This window comes from Anas acuta, chromosome 2 (genome assembly GCF_963932015.1).
Source record: "Anas acuta chromosome 2, bAnaAcu1.1, whole genome shotgun sequence".
In the NCBI taxonomy this organism is placed as follows: Eukaryota; Metazoa; Chordata; class Aves; order Anseriformes; family Anatidae; genus Anas; species Anas acuta.
The window spans coordinates 52,846,957-52,866,222 of NC_088980.1; the positions used below are offsets into that span (position 1 = coordinate 52,846,957).

The window sequence follows — 19,266 nt, forward strand, 5'->3', positions numbered from 1 at the left end:
CAAACAAAGAAGTAGAAATTGAAGAACTGATTGATCAAACCAATTTCCGTTGTCTTCAGTGGAGCCTGACTATGGTCAAAGTCTTTTGTTGAATCAGGGTCCTCAAAACACGGCGCTGCTCAACTTCTTTCATCTGATCAGGACTTCAGGTGAAATGAAACACTTAAAAGGGACTAAAGGTAGGGAAACGCTCAGGTTTAGCAGATGGAAACCTTGTAGGAATTCTACTAGTCAGGAAAAACCCCGTAGCGGCTTCGTAAATTTTCATCACCTCTAGCAGTTTTTGAATAATGCAGTGGCCTTTTTGGCAGCTTCATGAAGCTGTAATCTGCACAAGAAGTTCTACAATGTCTCAGCACTTCCTGGGGACTTTTAGCAGTAGGATAGTCTTGCAACACAAGCAGAGATTAATCATTTTCTAATGCATAGTAATAAATAATGTATCCCCCATAGTACATAAATTAAAGCTGTAATTCCATCCCGGTTCTGTGATGACACCAGAAGCCCAAGATGGAATTTCAGCCTCGTTATGACCAGTCAGGATACACATTATTCCTTAAATTATGTTCTGAGAGTTGATAATGAACTGAGAAGTTCTGAAGGCATTACCAAAAAGAAATAACGTGTAATTACAAGCAGAAAGCAGAATTATTAAGTCAGATATTGTTTGCAGATCTCGCTAAAGTAAGCAATAAATCTTATCCCTGAAATGCCCGCTCAGCGTATTTCTGACAAGGCAGGCAAAGATCACTGCTACTATCAGAAGACTGCAAGTTCTCCTAGTGCCATACAGCAATGCCCCCGGCAGACACCAGCAGGAGACCACAGGTTACAGATCAGGTACCAGCTGGATGCTGTACTCGAACCCTACACAGCATTTTACTCCCGAGTCAAACAAGCATCTCACAGGTACACAACGACAAGCACAAAATACCAAGAGGAAGTCACAAGAAGCCCCAAATCTGCATCCCTGTGTGACAAGAAACCTACCAAACAAGCAAAGCACTTGTGATGCAAAGTGCTTTGTGTTCTTGATGATAATGTAGAAAACACAGTCTAAGCTCTTAAAAATTTTCATGAAGAACACAGTCCTGTATTGTGGTTTTTTCTGCATATCGTTTCAAGAAACCTTACAAAGACTCTGAAGACATCTTACAACTTGACAAACACTTTAGCAGAAGAAGTTTAGAAGTATGAAGACAGAGAGACAAAACAATCATCTATCTAGAGTCAACTGCTGCATTCACCCTGCACTTTTGATACCAATTCCCATGATTTTTAGCAAATCCTGCAAGATTTCAAGTAGGTCTGGAGTCGGTTTTTTTTTTTTTTTTTCTGAGGAAAGAAGACAATAATCTTCTGACCATCTTATACAAACAAGGCATAAAACTTTACAGCATCTCCCACGGCTTGGAGTGGTTCCAGGTTCTGAACTTTTTTTCATGGTATTATTCACAAATTTGACCTTTTCTCCCAACCCTCACCGGCCTTGATAATGTGAGAATCTAAGTCACACTCACTCCCTCCTGCTCTCCCCCTTTAAATTGTTAGCTCACAGAATTGCAAGGAAAAGTAAAGAAGGAGAAGCCTAAAGATCATGATAAAACAGTCAAATGGAGTGGTGCAAGAAGTTGGTATTTTAAGAAGCTGAAAATGTTCAAGCCTAGAGTAACTGGTTTTAAATACCAGAGGCTTCCCCACAAGCCATGTATTACTTGTTCCTTACCTCTCAACTCTTCCCCTTTCCACTTCCTCCTTTTAATGTTACGTAAAGTGTTCAAACCTGGACACCTGGACTTATGTTCCCACATTCATACTGGAGCTCCTCACCAGGAATGGTCTAATAGTCAAGGGGCGAGTCACCTGGAAATAACTAGCAGTTTGCTTGTTCTCTTTAAATCACTTGGATAACCAGCAAAACTTAAAATCTAACTACTTGCATGCCTACAGCTGCATTTAAGGGCACACATCCTCCAAGAATCCATTCCCTCACCTTTTGCCTTTCATGGCTGTTCATACAAACAACAAAGGATCGAAAAATCATGAGAAAACATAATCAGGACAAAGAAAGCAAGACAATCAATGCCTAGAGCTCCTTGCCTCCATGATCTCTACACACAAAGCACATCATCACCTCTAAATAGCAACCTGAAACCTACTCAAGAGACTTACATAAGACATGACTCAAGAACTAAAGCAATGAATGTCAAAACATTCAAAGACACAGTACCCTCTGCTCCTAGTAGTAAAGGAATAGCTACTGGCAGCATACAAAGGAGATCTTTGCAATGGGGAAAAATAGCAGGAAAAACTTTCTTAGAGATTCAAAACCATCCAAACCAGCGAAGCTACACAGTAGTACAAAGCACGACTAGAAAATCTTCAACCAGATGCGGACTTGAAGGTTTCTTATGCCTTCACCAACTGATACGAGCTCCAGAAAAAGTAACGATAACCTAACACCCAATATATGCTTCCATCTGACTGCTACTGGGGTCTCAAGAAAGCAATGGTTTTCTCTGAGACCTCTTAGCTGGCAGGTTACATTGCCTGTGACAGACATGTGGTTCACAGGGAACAGCAGCCTAACACAGAGACTAAAAGGTGACCCTGTAAATAAATGTCAGCTGCAAAATCGAATACCTTTCCCAGTCTGAGCTGAACAAACATTGCAGTATTGACAATGCAAGCAAAATGCTGAGAAGAAAAAAAAACGAAGTTTACAATGAAAAAAAAAAAAAGAGAAAAAAACACCCTAAGAAGTAGCTAAGAGGGAACGTGAGAGGGAAAGAGCACATGGCAAACTTAATGCTAGCGTAACTCTGACCGATTCAGGTTCTTCCCGTGCTCATCGCCGCACCATCTGTGCTTAAATAAAAATGGAAGGGTTCCCAATCACGTTTTCTTTCTCTGTGCAAATACCATTTTCACATTCATATATTTAAAGGACTATGCGACTTATTGATTCAGAAATTAATCTGAAATGATGCTTATACAATACACACCATATTGATTCATCGTTTCTGTCCAGCACACTGCTGAGGAATATCATCACTGCACTGGTCATAAGAATACACAGCAGAAATTGTTGATCAATTTCTTCCGACCTGGGACTTATGTTAAATGTCTTGCACTCTACAAAGGCATCATACACACCTGAGTTTCAGTACTACCCCATTAATCGGCTTTCCTTTGTTGCTCATTAGCACAACATGCAACTTAAGCCATATATCAGGCCTCTTACTGGCAGCAGTGAGTATCTCAGTGCTCAGTGCTTACAGCCCAAGGAGGGGAGCAGACTTCATAACTGTGTAACTACAAGGAAGAAGAAGTGTTATGAGAGGATCCCTGTTTCTGAAACAGCACAACCCTAAAGAACTCCAGCACTTGTCACAATGAGCTGTATGGCAAGGAGTTCCCCCACCAACACCACATCCAGAGACGGGGACTTTGCAATACAGGCAATTCAAATTTCCCTCGGGAAGAAGGAAGGGGAAGAAGGAAAAAAGTCTCTTTTAATACATTTTTGGATGACCTAACATTGCTAACTTAAAAATACCCATTGCCAATGAGCTATCAGGTTGTTCCAACAGAGGCATTGAGAATCCAAAGCAGAAGCTGTTCCTGCCATCAGATTATTGCTCACGATTCCTTCTTGACAAAATATAGGACAAATGAACATAGTGCTAATACATACCATGTTAATTATGCTGTGGCACCACGTAGTAACCCTGACGGGAGCTCAGATGAATTGTGACGGACATGGACCGGGATGGTATTATATATAGCTTACATTCATATGCAGTCAAGATGGCAGCTATAGCATGGGAAGCAAACTGCGTTGTGAGGCTGAAATGAGCTTATGTTATGCTATTAAATACTAGTAATGGTGTGAAGTTCATAAAACCAGTTTCAGCACTGTCCTGTGACTTTGATATTGTTCCAGTCCTCCACAAACCATGTTAGTCTTTACGCTGTAAGCACACGCCAGGCCAGCACAAAGTGCCAAGGATGCTGTAAGGAGCAAATGGCCACTTCAAGACCCCACGCTGCCAAAACCCAGCTTTGGTTCAGAGGAACAAGCCCCTTGCCTTGGCTCCCACCAGCCATGGGCAGATGGCGGGGTGCTGAACGCAGCAGCTCCTGCAGGCACACCGCACCCATCGGGGACGAGCCGGAGTCGAACCACTGCAGCTCACGATCACCAAGGTACCAGAACACACACTAAACACATACACAGCTTGTAAGTTTATGTGGACTTGTATACAAGCTCTTTCAACAAAAACACGCGCTTACAACACTTTTCTCTATTTTTTTTTCTCTGTTTTCTGACGCCGAAGTTTTGTTGCCTCCCCCACGCTCCCCGCAAAGAAATCTCCATCCGCTTTCCTCAATCATTAATCATATTAGACTAACAAACATTCTGGCAACAAGGCTGTTTAAACAGCCTTCTCTCCACCCAAAATCCACTGGCAAATATTTTCACGTACAAGAAGACCATCCCACAGCCCTGCCTTTGAAGGCTAATCTAAACTGAGCTCCCCGAGCCGGCACCGTGAAGAGCTGCTCTTTGGGAGGGGGAGTGCAGAAAAGAAATGAGAGAGGGGCCTTTAAGATGAAATAAAAATAGACTCCCTTGATCTTACCATGACATGGCCCAGACGTTCTCCCTGTGGGGGAAAAAAATGTTTCTTACTGCAGTGATAGTTTTTATAGCGTTTTCTTCTTGAGCTTTTTTTTCTTTCTTTTTTTTTTTTTTACCCTGTGCAACTTTGCTTCCTGAAGAACGCTTTATAGAAAAGACGCGACATTTGGCAACCCAGCTATGCCGCTTTGTGAAATTCTTCTGGCAAGTGCCCTACGTGCTGACTGCATTAAGCACGCTGCTTATTTATTTATTTGCTTAGGCACAAGTCGAAGGGAGCAAGCCGTCGAAGTAAGGCGTGACAGGGTGCTGCTCCCTTCGAGAACGGGAGGAGCCGGAGCCTGGGCTTTTGGGGAAAATCTCACCATCTGAGAGGAGACGACTCCGACCTCAAAGCGCTGCTGCAGCTCCGGGGCACGCGCGGTGAGCTCCCAGCTCCCGAGGCGTTTAGCAAACATCAATTAATTAATGAATTAAGCCTCAATTCCACAACAAAGGCCGGTAGCGTTACACATCTATGTTGCAGACGGGTAAAACGAAGCCATGGGGTAAAACGAAGCCCGCGCTGATCTCGCCCCGTGTGTCCTGAGGCGGGAGGGCACGGCACCGCCGCCCTCGCTTCCTCCCTCACTCCCGGAGCGAAAGCAGGAATGGGGAAGTCTCCCCGTGGGCACAGCCACAGCACAGGACCCCACATACAGCCTGGGGTTGTATTCTCGCAAAGGCAACTGCACAGCCTCCAAAGGGTCGAGGGCTTGAAGCAGCAAGCCCCGTTGCAGCCTACCCGCACCACGACCCGGCCGTATGCTTGTGGTCTGGGGCTGTGGAACATATTTATGCTTCCCAGAGAACAAGACATTTCTCAGAAACAATGGGATATTCTGCTTACGACCATGATTAGCCCTATTTATTTACACCAGGGACCAACAAAGCTTGGTAAAGGCACCCCAGGGGACGCCCAGCAACTGCAGTTCACAGAAGTGCAAAGCTTTCAGGCTGAACTGGAAGGAGACGGGAACGGGAAAGGATGCGACACACCTGCCCAGGGACAGAAACAAACCCCCCAACATCTTCAGGCCAAACTGTGAGCAGCAAAAGGCCCAGTCCATCCAAACCAGTTCCTTGTTCAGCACATACACCCTCAGGGAAATGCTGAAACGCAGTCCGGTGCCTTCCAGAGGAAGCTACCAAACCTCTGACCAACGTGACCTGCTGCAGAGGGGTACAGAAAGGCGTTTTTCTCCATCCCAGAAAGCTGAGACAGGCCTGGAGAGCCTGGTAGATCAGGTAGTGCTGTTTAAAGGCTGTGTCGGAGCACACAGATAGATCAATAATGCACCTATCCTTTGGAAAAGTTTTGAGCAGCTTGGTCTACAAAAATGTTACATGTTTAACATTAGGAAGGGGTTTCTACACAAGTCTGTGAGAGGCAGCATTCTCATCATTTGTTTGGGCCTGATAAAAAAGAGTTTGATTTTGCTCCTAGGAAAAGAGAATTGACACAGCAATGTAAATCTGTCTGGTCTTTTGCTAGAAGAGCATGAGTAAAAACTTCTGTCCCGCTTGTTCTAAAACTTCTTCCTGCATTTTCTGACCTTCACTTCTAGGCCACTTTCAATGACATCAAGGTAGTTATCACAACAGCAACATACAAGCCCGATTCTACAAGATTTATTCAAGGCAAAGGAACTTTAATCAGATCACCAGTTTTAACACACGGGCTCAGGACAGTAAGAAGCAGAACTCAGCAGCCAAGTTAACCACAGAGGAACCCTCCCCAATCATCTGTCCTCGGTGAAGCACACACCAAGCTCTCCTTTGAAAAGAATTTAGGGATCTGAGCACTGGAAGGGGCCAAAGGGGCATAATCCATCCACACAGAAGTCCGAAGCCCCTCATCCGAAGGAGAGAAACGCCCTAACTTCACAACTCATCCTCTATAACCTGAAAGCTGTAAAGCAGCACTTCACCTAGGGGGTTCAATCCCAGGACAGCAACAAGTGACTGCCCACACGGATGCTTGTCGTGGGCTAGGACCGATTCTAGACATGCAGGCCAAGAGCAAGCAAGGGAAACCTCAGCATGAGTCGTCTGAAACTATGGTCTCATTAGCCCTACACACAGGCAAAGCTGAAGTCAAGAGGTTTTGGTTCTGCATGCGTATACTAGATAGCAAGATAATGAAATAACACAACATTTCACACCAAAATATTAATAAACACGCTTTTACTTTAAATAACTTAAATAAAAAAAAAGTTATTCTCCATCAAACACACTTGTGAAGGCAACTAAGAGGGAGTAAGGTATTTTAGGATGATAGCTCACTAGCTTCAGATACACAGTTCAGAGATGCTCCCCAAGAGAAAATTACACAGGTTAAAACTCAGGTACATGTAGTTTACTTGTTGGGGAGGATGAGATTATGGCAGAGGGGTAAGGCTTTGGGGGTAAAGGGTAGGACAGGACAGCGGAGAGGGACGAGACGGGGTTGTTTTTGGCTTGACACTCACCGAGAGAAAAAAACAAGCGTGAGTCATAGTAAAGGTAACTCGAAGTGTGATGTGACTGCAATGGAGAACTGAGCAGACCACACTGCATGAGTCAGCAGCGCAGATAAAAAGGGTGATAAGAAGCAGCAGATGGGACGTGTCTTTACTAAAACAGCCCTGCAGGACACAGGCCTCCTCTGCTCGAACGCCGCGTCCGTGCCAAGCTGCCGCGCGCTGGCGCGGCCGCTCGCAATCCCGTGAATCAAAGCAGCTCAGGAAAGCAGCAGGCAAACAGGTGCAGGCAGATCCACACACAAAAAGGCACAGGAAAGCAAAGCGAACAGCCCCCCCCAACACACACACACACACACACACACACACCCCTCAACCCTGCTCAGCCAGCGGGGTGGGGAGGAAGGGACGGGGGAAGGAAGCTGTCACCGGGCTCATGGCATTCGAGCTGGCTGCCGGCCAGCTTTGCTGCTCCTGCTGCTCACGCTGCCTCCCCGGCCAGTGGCTGCTCTCCCCGGCCACTTTCTATCTCCTCAGCCGGGAGGCAGCCGCAGCAGCAGGGCTCATCTGCGTCTCCAGCAGCCGAAAAGGGCAGCTGGGGCTGCTCGCCGAGCTGTGCTTTGCCTGCACACTCCCAGCTTTGAAAGCTCTTTCTGCACAGGCCTGCACAGCCTGCCTTGCTGTGAGAGCAGAGCTTTTAACCCCGAGAACCCAAACATTGTTTTCTGGGGTAGAAAAGCCATACGATCGTACCCAAGCCCACGTTAGCTGCAAAAATGCAACTTGCCACCCTGACCGCAGAAACAGCTCGCAATGGCGGTTCTGCGCGGGGAGGAGGCCGGCGCTTTGAACCCGGCCAGAAAAGCCCAGGGCCCCCTGTCACAGCTCAGGGGAGGGCAGAGACAGGAGGTGAAGCTCAAATCGCCTTTCATCTTGCTTCTTGGCTGAGGTAAATCTATACCCTGCCTGCGAGGGGGTAAGACGGAAAGTAAAATGCTCTATTTTTAGCCACAAGCTCCTGCTTCTTCAGGTTCATCTAATTTCTAAGAAACAAGCCTTGGCAAAAGGTCTGCATTTGAGGGGGATGAAAGATGACTCGTTTCATTTTCTTTTAGTGCAGCTCGTAGCATGACTAGCATAAATCTAAGCAGCTCTGCTTTAGCCACATATACGTGCCAGCTGTTTCTATTTGGGAAAGAGTCCCGATAATCTAGGAATACAGACGATTATACACATCCATGCACACACGTTATTTCATTTCTCATTTTTCCTGCCCCGTCCTGCCAACATAAGCCCGTTGTGTCCAAGTGTTTCGATGGAGCTAGAAGGTGTGCCTCTCCCACCCCGCAACATCCTTTATTTATAGCTCCCCAAAGCTGGCGGGCTTGCCAAGGAAGAGCAGTTGCTGAGCCTCACACGGGCTGCAGAGCAACAGAGCTGTTGTAACAGATTAACAGGCAGAGAGAGAGAGAGAGAGAGAGACAGGAAAGAGAGGCGCTTTCCTCCTCTACACATCATGTCCTTGCTCTCAGCAGTGGCCCATCCGAGGGAGCTGGACCAGGGCAGCCCCGAGATGGCGGCGCCCGGCTCTGCGGCCTGGCCTCACACCGCTCCCGCTCCTGGCGGCAGTAGGTAGGGGAACCGCTCCCCTACGGGCACCGCAACCACGGGTGAGGGGGGAGGAGGGCGGTCAGCGCGCAAGAGAAACAGGCGAAGTCAGTTTTCATTTCCTGTCGGGTTTTCATCTCGTCTGGAGGCTTCGCTCGCTGCTGCTTCCATTTCACGGCCTGCCTGCGGAGGAGCCACTCCACGCGCTCGCCGGTCCCCGCTCATTGCCCTTTCGGGTGCTCCTGAGATCCACCGCACCCTGCCCACCCTTCGCTGGCTGCAGGGGCAGTGAATCAGCCTGCGACCACAAATCCCCGTGCCAGTCTGCCCCTCGGAGCTGTGCAAACAAGCACGAGTCTGATGGGAGCCTCCACTGGCACACCGGTTAAAATGCACGGGATTCATGGAAGCTGATGCACGACTTTTTTTTCTACAGTCTCACATCTTTCCCTTACCCCTCGAAGGGTCTAGCCATCCAGAAACCCCATTACGCTCCTTTTACTGCTGGTTTTCTCACCCCGTGGGCTCTCTGATATCCTTTGAACTCCTGATGCGAGTGCTTCTGTGCATTCTGCAGGCGATTCCAGGAAGGCACTGCATAATTTGCACATGGACATAACAGCGCCTGCTAACCCGATGACAATTAGTGACAAATTACGATCGCAGCTCAGGCACAAGCTCAGAGAGGACTCCCGTGTCCTCAGCCTGCAGAAAGTGCCGCACCGACAGCACTCTTTAGCACGGAGGCTGCTAAGCAGTGACAAATCGATGACAAACCCGTACTGATAGCTCTGCAAAAAAAAGGTTCATACATCTCCCGGCCACAGCCCCCTGGTAATATGCACGCTTCTGCACAACCCCTTTCAAAAAGAGCCATCGGCTGCACTCAGCCAACCAACCCAAGAAGCAAGACACAGCCAGGCAAGGGTGACACCCTGCATCAAAGGTGGCAGAGGACGGACAGGCGCTGAGATAGGCCAGCAGAAGGCAAAGGAGCAAGTGACAGAGCACAGGGTTCACGCTGCTGAGAGTTAACCAGCACACTACGTGCCAGGAGCAGTAACTTCCATCCTGGGTGAACTGGGAGCAATGCCAGAGCGTGCGCAGCAGAGGAAGTCCTGGCTAAAGGAGATGGAATAGGGGAAACCACCTGATCCTCAGCCAGAGCCCCTCTCTGAAGATTTATCTCAGCACCACATCCTTAATTCCTTTACCAGTTTCCCAGAACTGGCAGTTCATGCGGCACAGTAAAGGACGAAAATGAGCCTGCCTTGTATCTTTGCATTCAGCTGATGTTTGCAAAGCTCTCCGAGAAGAAAAGCACCAGACTCCAGAAGCGATCTGTGTTATCACACTTGATCCACATGTGCCTGGGAGCCTGCTGCCCTCCATGGGACCAACAGCCTGAAGGGACAGTGGCGTAAACCAGTAAGTAGCATTTTGCCTGCCTTTTTCTGGGAGAGATTATGTAGCTGTAGTGTGTCGGAAGACAAAATTGCAAACTTGATTCCTAAAATCTCTAAGCAGTGCTCAGTCTCACTTGCTGGTTTACAGCTGGATGAATTTCAAACACAGAGTCACTTTCATGAGATCCAAGAACATGGCTGGGAACACAATGGAAAAGCCCCAAATCCTGCCCCTCTCCTCTATCTGCTGTGCAGTGTTATTCTCTCACACTAACCAACGTGGACCTAGATTACTGCTCTCTACATGCTGAATAATAAATAATTTCTCTCTTGCTCACTCCTGTGTACACACCCACAAACTTTTTAAACATCAGAGGTTCATTTCAGGTATGCAAAATCTGCGTTGTGATTGACTGGCCCTGGGAAAAGACAAATAAGCAGAAAAAAAAGCCTAAAATTCTAAATATTTCTCTTGGCTACTGCATAACTTTCTTAAATTAAGAAAAAGAGGCCGAAAGGGTACCCCCCAAAGACCTGCATTTCAGCAGGCTCATGCTCCATGGTGCATCCACAGTGTGGAGGAGCAGGGCCAGGGGCTGAGCAGGGGGAGCCTCATGCCCTACAGGGAGGGATGGGTGGGCCTGACGGCTAAAACATGCTAAACTCATTCCTATACAGATGCACAAACACGTGGTAGGGTTTGTTTTTTAAAAAATGTTTTTATATATGTAAATTAACACATGCATTTTAAAATCAGGTTGTGGTGATCCACATTACATTCAAATACTGTATCAATCGACACCATCTGAATTCAGGGAATTATGGCCTCACTGCTAAGTCTTGAAGAAAAACAAACCTTGGAACTGACAGAAGTTATTGACTACACTTCTTGAAACCAGGCCTGACTGAATCCTACATCAGCTTCCAGTAGCTGTGGTGTTTCTTCTGCAAGGCCAGAGAGCATCTTCTTTATTTCAGTGCATTCAACAGCCTGAGCTAAACACTGACCTCAAAGAAGAGAAAGGAACTGGAAGTTGTAAAAGAAAATAGAAGTTCAAATACTTTCTTAATAGAAGTGATGTGCAAGAGTTCAGGATCTACAATTCACAAAGCTCTCTAAAATACTGTGATCACACACACACACAAAAAAAAAATAGTTTGGTTTAATGACTGTAATTAATTGCAGTGGCTTAATTTTAATGCAGAACAAGCTTTTTTCTTTTATTTTTTTCTTCTTTTTCCCCCTCTATTTCCCAGCTCCTATTTTAAGTAAGCATTTTGGTTATGTGACAGAAATGTTTCATAATCTCCTTTTTGTGAGCTTTTGCTGAATGTTTATTTTCACTTGAATGTAGCTTGATACAAGTCACATGCAAAAATATAATCTTATAAACAGGGAACAGATAACACACCACTGATTGTAATAAGAAGTAGAAAACTCCTGAGGCTCCCAGAAATATGCGTTGGACTATCTCACTGATGGAACATCTGTAGAAATATAACATTGTCTGAGTTGGAAAAGACATATGAAATTATTTGAAGTACTGAAAGCATCCCCTTCTTTAAGGACATTACCTAAAAAGAGTAAATGCAAATCAAGATTTAGAAGCTGATTATTTTAACAAAGGGTTCCTGCTTGCAGATTTTAGTCACGACTGAAATCAGCGTTTAAATCCCACCGAATAGCCCTCCACAGCAGAAGCAGTGCTGATTCATTTCTCATGAGATGGGACACTGAAGATCATGAAGAAGATTGTTAGTTTGCTGATGCGTGGCAGATGCAGTGGGACAGAGACAAATGCACCCTAGTATTTTAAATTTTAAAAAGGCAGGAGGCTAAAATATATGCACATATGTGCACGTGTGAATGCACGCCCTCGTTTTCTTATCACGCTAGATCACAGAGCTGAATAGCAGCAGACTAGAAGAAGGAAGCTTTTGCCCAGAGGTAAGGGCCAGCAGCTCTCGAGCATTCAGGGCACTTCTCCCAGATGCAAAAAAGCGAGGGCTGGCACAGCAGCGAGTTTCTCTGAGTAAGCACAGCACTGCGTGGCCAGAGCTGCACGGCTGGGGCCATGAACACGTGGTGATGTCTGACCGCTCTGGGTTAGCGTGGATCCTGCCAGGATTATGATAAGCCTTGCTAAATCCGTGCTGGGCACACGGTGACTCCACGCTGTCCTCCGCCAGTGCTCCTCGTCCCAGGATGACAGTGACAAAACAGCCCTCGGGGCTGTCAGGCTGGGAGCCACGCTGAGCAGGAGCAAAGGAGCCTGGCTGCTCTCAGCAGACCCAAACGGCACGGCCCTACCTTCTCAGGAGACCGCAGGATGGTTGAGGTGGGAAGGGACCTCCAAGAAGGGAGCCTGTCTGGGCAACGTGTGCCAGTGCTCTGCCACCACGCAGCAAAGAAATGCTTCCCCACGGTGTCCTGCAGCACCTCTGCCACCCTGACTGCTCCCTCTTGCTCTGGCAGCACAGACCTCCTCTTGGCTCGTGGTGGTGTGCAGACACAGCACCCCGCTCCAGCGTCAAGCCGCCGTGCCTCCCCGAGCCCTGCTGGCTTTACTACGGCCACGCTACGCCTTAGCGGGTACTGATTGTGTTTGCACAATATCTCAACAAGCAGAGCCAACCAACATCACTTCCTCTATTTCTGTAGACGAGTAATGTATTTACAGGAACAGCCTTTTGAAACGTTCCAGTAAAATTAGCTTACTCACAGATTTTTTTAATTTTTTTTTTTTAAACTAGAACAGAGAGCAGAAGGATAATATCATCATCGGGTTTTGTGCATAAATCAGGCGGCTATTTACCGCTGACGTGCCGCAGTGATGAATCGCCACTATCTTTTGAGTTCCTTGTTGTTATTGCAGTTTACCTAAGTTCACGGGATCACACATCCGTGCACACAAAACATTCCTCGCTATTTCCTGGGAAACGACCTTCAGAGGCATGTATTCCACCTCCTTCCCCAAGGCAATGCCCAAAATACTCCTGGAGGAGGTTTGTCTGTTTTATAAAAACCTCCAGCAACGATGCTTCCACAGCGCTCTCAAAGGCAAGCAACTGCAGCACCAAAATACCCTTATCACTTGAGAGCTTCCCTCCGCCTTGCCACCTCCCAATTAAGCCCGTTTCTTCCCATCCTGACCCTATCAGCCCTGCAGTTCAGCCTGTTCCCTCCCTCCCTCCCCACAGCAGCCTTCCACATACTTGCACGCTGCTATCGCGGCTCTCACTGGCCTTCTCCCGTGTAGACTAAACAATCCCCATTCTTTCATCTTCTTTCCCAGGTGGTGTTTTCCAAGCCTTTGATCATTTTCTCTGGACATCGTCCAAGTGGCTCTCTACTAGGCTGTACCCCGAACCGGGTGTTGAGCCACTTCCAGCACCGAGCGGATGGGGTCTTTTGTGGGAGGGAAGGGAAGGGAAGGGAAGGGAAGGGAAGGGAAGGGAAGGGAAGGGAAGGGAAGGGAAGGGAAGGGAAGGGAAGGGAAGGGAAGGGAAGGGAAGGGAAGGGAAGGGAAGGGAAGGGAAGGGAAGGGAAGGGAAGGGAAGGGAAGGGAAGGGAAGGGAAGGGAAGGGAAGGGAAGGGAAGGGAAGGGAAGGGAAGGGAAGGGAAGGGAAGGGAAGGGAAGGGAAGGGAAGGGAAGGGAAGGGAAGGGAAGGGAAGGGAAGGGAAGGGAAGGGAAGGGAAGGGAAGGGGAAAGCTGCCTGCTCAGCAGAGCACTGGCAGCACATCTCCCAGGGGACAGGAGAGCAGGACACGCCACAGGCTGGTTTCCTCTGGTGGCCTGGGAGCCAGCTGTGATTTTTAACACCCTATTCAACTAAACCAGGCCAAACTGCCTGCAGCACGGCCCGGCTCCAACTCGCAGACCTTCTGCTGCAGGCCCACTGTTGAGTCAGCCATTCCCCATCCCGTGCCGTGCAGCTGGGTATTTCTACCCCTGCACAGTGCTTATATGTTTGCCTCTTGTTGTTATTATTTATTTTTTTTCCCCAAACCGTTCCTCCAGTTAGTCAGGGCCACTCTGAACTTCAGCCTTGCCCTCTGAGGAGCCTGCAGCCCCTCTCCACGCTTCTTATCCTATGTAAATTTAATAACTGCTCTCACTGCTCCATCAATCATTTCAATAATGAAAACAATGAGTATTACCAAAGCCAGGACAGATCCCCAGGGAATCTCACTCACTCCAGTCTTGCAGTTTAACAGCAAACCATGAATAACTACTCTGAATAGTGCCTGGTGAAATTCTCTGCACCCACATTACAGACTGACCGGCTAGCTCCAAAAGCTGCTTAAGAAAGCACATTGAAGGTAAAACCATTTCATTTCCATCAGACACAGAAGTTCAGCTACACTGTCACAAGCACCGCTGGAAAGTCTGTGTTAAGCACTGCCATAAAAATACGTAGCACACTGGTAATAAGAGGAATGGGAGTGATGACAACCAAGCTTTAGTATGGCAGGAAGAACTTCAGCTCAGCTGCGACAGCAGGAGCCTGACTTGGCTTCCAGCAAAGAGAGAGGCTTGGAAGAAGCAAACTGAAACCTGGTATAAAAATGACAGGAATTTCGTACCTGCCATCAGCTGCTGCTGCCTTATCAGTAAAAGAAGATGCAATCACAGAGGTAGCTTGAAAAAAAAGAGCACACACAAAACCCACAAAAACAAACAAACCACTTTCTTAGCTCTTCCAGATGTTCTCCTGATAGCACCCCTAGCAGCCTACCCCGCGCACAGACCATACACATGCTAGACGCCAAAGATCACGACTCCCAGAACCAAAAAACAGGTTTCATCACCCACTAAAAGCATCCCCAGCGCCCCACCAGACCCAGAAGCAAGCGGCAGCGGCTGGTGCCTGTAACGAGGAGAAAGGCTAAGTTCCATGGCAAGTGAAAGGTGAGGCAGCTTTCCAAAGCTGGCTCCCTCTGCTTGCCAAACCAGCAGTGCCCGGCCCACGCCTCGCTGCGGAAGATGCGCCGGTTTCCCAGGAGAGCTCCCTCTCGCAACGCGGATGTGCTCCGCCGAGCCAAGCGCCTGCCGTTGCGTAACGCCGCCCGGCATTAAGCGTTAGACACTATTTGGTGTAGCTCTAAAATGTAAACCAGAAGTTACAGCCCGGCTCAGTGACGCTGCCAAGAATGTGAACGCTGTGATTTTAGCGGGGAGGAACATCTTCTCCTCCCACCGCGTACTCCCAGGCGTAATTTTTCCGAACTCTGCTGTCGTTGTCAGGAAAATGCGGAGCAACACGTCGGTGCTGCTTTCCTCTCCGTCTCTGGCACCCGTGGGTACCACCGAGGTACACGGGGCTGGATCACTCACCTCACATCCTGCAATACCAGGGCGAAAATCAGAGAGAAACCCCACAGCCAGCCATTTCCAGTCACCTGCTCGAACCAGAAGGAACAAGACTGCAAGATGCTGAGGAATACTTTGGCGCTGTGTTTTTCCTATAGTTTCCAGGAGTTGCACAATGCAATTCTTCAGCAGAATACAGGTCCCTTCTGAAATGTATTATGCATAACCCAGTTTTCCATGGCGGAAAACTCGCCACGGGAATAGTGTTTGCTCACACCAGCGATGTATCCCAAAATTACAGTCATTTATAACCTCATTTCATTGACAAAAGAAATAATATCGTTCTCTTCTGACAAATATCACTACACAGAAAAAGTAATGAATAAATGCCTATAAACAGGTATCAAATAAAGCAACTATCAATCACTGTAACAAAGTTTTAATTAAATCATATGTTAAGTAAAAAACCACCGAAGTAAAACCAATCCACATAAACCGAAATCAAAATAAAAATCTGTCACTCATGCCAAAGCAGAAAAAGCACAATTCAGAGCACTAAAATACCAGAACCTGTTAACTGAACGGTCATCTAAAACACAGTACATCTGTATTTTAAGAATGTTTTTAATGTGACAGAGAGCTTAAAACTCTGGAAGTATTCACTACTCCTCTACAATGATTTCTTTCTAAGAGAGAGAAAATACTCAGTTATCTGCACTGTCCACATTTCAGTATTACAAATCAAGTCAGCATTTAGCCGAAGTTGAATACGTATTTCTGGAGACACATTAGAAAGAACCCCAAGGATTAGTCCCAACACAAAAGGATGAGGGAGTTGCCTGCTGTCATCCTGCCAGTTTTGCAGAAAGGAAGAGTTAGCAAATACGGCATGAAAAGATAGGCGCAAAGAAACTCATACCTGCGAAAAATGCAGCAACATCAGGTGTGCAATAAAACTAGAGTAAGTAGTAACAGGCCCACAAGAATTCACAAGAGTTGCTGGCCAGCTGAAAGCCCTTTTGGCCTCAGCTGGCAATACTTAGCACCCTTAAAGCTGGCTAAAACCTCAATTTCATCTACTACTGTAAAGTAAAGGATATTGTCTGGTTTTTTTTAATCCCTTACATTGATGCTAACAGTGATGCCAAACATACGCACCTTACTGCTTTAGGGAGGGCCCAAAAAATCCTCTCTTGGGCTTTGAAAATCCCTCACTGGTGCAGCAGACTGCTTTCACAGCACAGTGAGCTACAGTGCAGCGAAGGGAGAGCATCATTCAAGTATGTGGGTGCGTGCACACACGCGTGCAGGGAAAGTGAAGGAGGAGGCGCGCACACGGTATGATAATTTTCTGTATATGGCAAGCCAACCACAGACAGTGCAGATGGACGGTCATGTTGTGAAAATACAGAGTTGATTCAACACCACCATGTCTAGCAAGATGGGCTGGCAGGTTTCACAAGGCAAAGGCTACCTCTGGGGGTGGGGAAAGATGCGGGGGGGTGAGGAGCTCTGCACCGGCCTGGAGCTACCTTAAAAGTCACTTTAATTAATCTGGTAGATAAAATTCAACAACAAAAAGATAGGGAAAAAAGAACAAAAAGGCTTAACTTACTGAATTAAGACACCACTTTAAGAGGTTTCCCCACTTTCCCTGCTGTAAAGCACTTCTGAAAAATTCAGCCACTGAGCTACTGCTTTTCTTGACCTTTTCGCTGAAAGAGAGCAGAGTAAAAACAGGAAAGAGCTAAAATGATATGCAATAAAGATGCTTCATGTTAGGAAAGTCATTTGAGTCACGGCTGCAAATTCAGTCTGTGTCAGATTTGCCAATATAATGCTTGCTAAAGACTATCTATTAACAGCACCAGCAGTCAAAGTGAGTGCATGGTCTCTCAACGTAGCACGCAATATACCAGGCAGCTCTACAGCATTTGCCTCTGTTCCTGGTTTTCTGTACCCAAAAACTTACTTCAGGTATTATGATTAATGTATAATACCCTGAGTCCCAAGGAGATTTGCTCTTCTGATTGCCCTTTCCTTAACAATAATGTAAATAAATATGGAAATGTATCTATTGTCTGAGGAGTCCTTCCACTAATTTTGTTCTTTGATGGTTTGGCTGCTTTAGTGCAGCTAGGAATCAAGAGTAAAGTGGATCATAGCTCAATATAGAGTGTGGTTAATCTTCCCTTTGCATAATGCTGGTACACTATGGCCCAAATACCAGAGATTTATTTGATGTGTACATGCTTTCAAGCATTAGTAAACAAGTTGCAACCCATTATGAAAGAAGAGCGGATCCGAACAGTTGTGAAGCTCTTTATACGTGCTAGACTGACACAGGCAGGCTAACATACTTGCATTTGCATGTGTGCTAACTGGTTAATTTGGGAGACTATTTCACCAAGAAATACTGTTTTTAAAGTATGACTAAAAATGCGCCTGAGATCACTTCCCATGTCCTGCTGCAGGATTGTCTGAAGCACGACAGAACTGGTAGTTAGAGAGGCACAGTTTTCTCTTTATCCTTTCCTAATTGATTTTATTCCTCTTACCCACTTAAGAGCACAGAAGTTCCTTGTATGTATCAGTGCTCTCTAGATAAGAGACCCAGTGTGAGCCTACAGGACTTTAACACACAGGCAAAACCAAGCAAGCTTTAAACAAGCCATTTGCCCAATATGGAGCATTTTTTCTACCTAGTAAAGAAATATGACCACGTGCTCTGGCGCTGGCTTTAGAGGACAGTACCTAAGTCCTTGCCCTCTCACGTGCACATGTGATTTTCAGCAGTTCTCCTGGAGTTTATACTGCACTCACTGACCCCCGCTTAGGCTGCAACCGGACAGCATCAGTCACTTGCTGTTTCTGGCCCAGATTTTATCCTCTTCTGCGCTAAACACTGACTTGAAATGACTCAGGAATAGTTTCCTCTGGTTTTTCCCCATAACGAAGAAGCCACGACAGAGGTTGAAAGAAAACTGTGGGCAGAGGGAGAAGGACCTTTCAGCCAGCGATTCAAAAATCTCAGCTACGGAGGGAATGCACAAAACCAACCCTGCAAGACTGGGCTCCTCAGATGAAGTCTCAAAACTTGGTGGCAACTAGCAAATGGACATAAAAGCATATGCCTGTGAAAGCAGTGCTGTGAGAACAAACACATCAGTGACTGTGAGACTCCAGGATACCACAAAAAAAGTAGCGCAGTAAAAAGAGAGGATGCCAGCGTCTCAGATAAGCAGTTATGGCAATGTTTACTTAAACTGTTCTGCTGAGTTGTTCCCATTTCAAACAGAAAACTTTGATTTAAGGAAGAGACTTGCAGTACTGTCTTCGTATTTTTTTTCCCTTCAAAGCATGAAAGTACTTCCTTTTTCCAAACCAAATGACCAAAGTTTACATCCAAACCCTCTCAGACCCCCAAATCTCACATCTGAACTCTATTAAAAGCAACAGTTAGTCCAGCCAAACACTCCAACAATATATTTAATAGCCTGTAATGCTTCTAACGCCCTGCTGCCTGAAGTCTAAGATCTGGAAGACAGGCCAGGCACAGGCACCCAGGGGCAGTGACCACTACAGGGAATGTGCACAAAGACCTGGTTATCTCCCCTGGCTCTGCAACCACTGCTCTGACCAGAGCAGGGACTCTGCCACTGCAGAGGGTATGAGCACAGCCCACCTCTCGAGGAGGAGCAGGCTTGAGGTGAGGAGATGAATCAAAATGACAGCTGTGCCAAGCTTGTAAGCATGGAGCTGCTCTTTCAAACGAAATCCTACACTTTTGT

The 19,266-nt window shown here is 46.7% G+C and overlaps 1 protein-coding gene and 1 long non-coding RNA gene across 15 annotated transcripts in view; one reads left to right on the forward strand and one right to left on the reverse strand.

The window, feature by feature from the left end:
- ATXN1 (ataxin 1) overlaps nt 1-19,266 on the reverse strand; it is a 196,213-nt gene that overhangs the window by 146,824 nt on the left and 30,123 nt on the right. For 4 of the 14 annotated variants that reach the window (XM_068674777.1, XM_068674788.1, XM_068674789.1 and 1 more), the window contains exon 3: nt 17,091-17,190. The exons of the other annotated variants lie outside the window; for them this stretch is intronic. The gene's annotated coding sequence lies outside the window, so the exon portion shown is untranslated. The remainder of the gene's footprint in view (nt 1-17,090; nt 17,191-19,266) is intronic. 14 annotated transcript variants of the gene reach the window in all.
- LOC137852744 (uncharacterized) lies at nt 6,635-12,884 on the forward strand. The gene is made up of 2 exons (XR_011094016.1): nt 6,635-10,182; nt 10,918-12,884. It is a non-coding gene; the product is annotated as an uncharacterized lncRNA (long non-coding RNA).